Consider the following 1,584-nt stretch of genomic DNA (forward strand, 5'->3'; position numbering starts at 1 on the left):
CTTATTAAAATATAAAAACTATGTAATATGTAATTCAATGCAGCTCTATCATTTACTACATATGTTGTTGGTTCAGAGTGCCTTTATTTTCATACCGAGTTGATAACTCTGCTCAGACCAATATATATTTGTGTCTTTAATTTCATTCCCTCTGATACAGTGACAAAGCAGAGCCAAAATAATATGCTCTTTATTATCTGATTATACCTGTACATTGTTTGCCTAGAGAGTTGAGTGAATAGGATATATCTCTCAACTGTGCATATTTTCACAAAATGTCCATATCACCACTCTACACTCTTAGCTCTTTTCTCAGAAGATTGTTTTCTTTTAATAAATCAGTGTCCAAACATTAAAGACTGAGGTTAAAAACAATGCCAAGGATTCAAATCTCTGACTTCATACCCCCAAAGAATCTTTGCCAGTGCAAAACCTTTAGCCTTCAAAACAAATTTTCTCCTCCCCCTCCCTTTTCTTTTCTTCGCATCTTTTTTCCTTTCATTTTACTTCAAGAGCTGTGTTTAAAAAGCTGTCCCTGTTTTTGAGCTCTTGTTCCAGCTCTATTCATATTTTTTTTATTTGTCCCCACTTATTCCATCCAAGACGTCTAGAGATACTTCCACAAATACATAAACAGGTCTCTATACTGCATTGCAAAATGCCTGTCACCTAAGGGGAAAAAAAGAAGCTGTAAGGAGCAGCTTTACTGTTTGAGTTAACAAGAAGCTGTAGTATATCTACCCTTTCTCTCCCATACATAACACGCATCAACAGTTGCTCACTAGTCAAGTCTTGGCTGAGGCAATACCCCTCCTGTAGCATAAGAGTATCCAAAAAGCTCCTGTCATGAATAAAATCAGCTTAAACTAATCTTTATTTACTAATAATGGCAATTCCGGCCATTTCAGTGTATATTCTTTACATTGTGCATTGGTAATATGAATATTCACATCAGTACACACATGAATATTCAGTGATTTAATTACATCATCAGGAAATCTTGAAGGGAAGGTGGTATTTGAATGGGACATCCTGCTACATATTTTTAAGGTACTCCAGAAACACTTAGCCCACAAAAATTTAATCACAGAAGGATCTGATTTAAAATATCTTAATAATCATTATTATTATTAACTAACAAGTTGACTGCACACCCATATATAAGTGTGACAGCCAGCCTCAATGCTGCAGAGTTTGAATTAGTGGTGGGAGTTTGGTGAATTCTCAGAGTGAGACATGAGAGAAAAGCTTCAACCAGCATACAGCTTTGCTTGAGCTCAGCAATATCTATATCATAAATTATTCACACCTATAATGTATAGATTATGAAACCCATTACCACCTCTCAACCACTTGAACAGAAAACAAAGCAGATAGCTACCAATCAGCTGTACACACAAAAACTAAAAGTCCAAGTCACAATGAACTGTATTCCCAAATAATTTTACTTCTCCACCACATTCCTGAAAAAAAGCGCAAAAACAGGTGTACAAAAATATACAAATCCCCCCAAACACATGAAATAGGGCCCATGGCATCCTCACAATGCCCTCCAAAAACCAGCCGACAAGCCACCAGGGTAGC

The sequence above is a fragment of the Protopterus annectens genome, chromosome 9.part0 (genome assembly GCF_019279795.1).
Source record: "Protopterus annectens isolate FY-2018-M chromosome 9.part0, PAN1.0, whole genome shotgun sequence".
Lineage (NCBI taxonomy): Eukaryota > Metazoa > Chordata > Ceratodontiformes > Protopteridae > Protopterus > Protopterus annectens.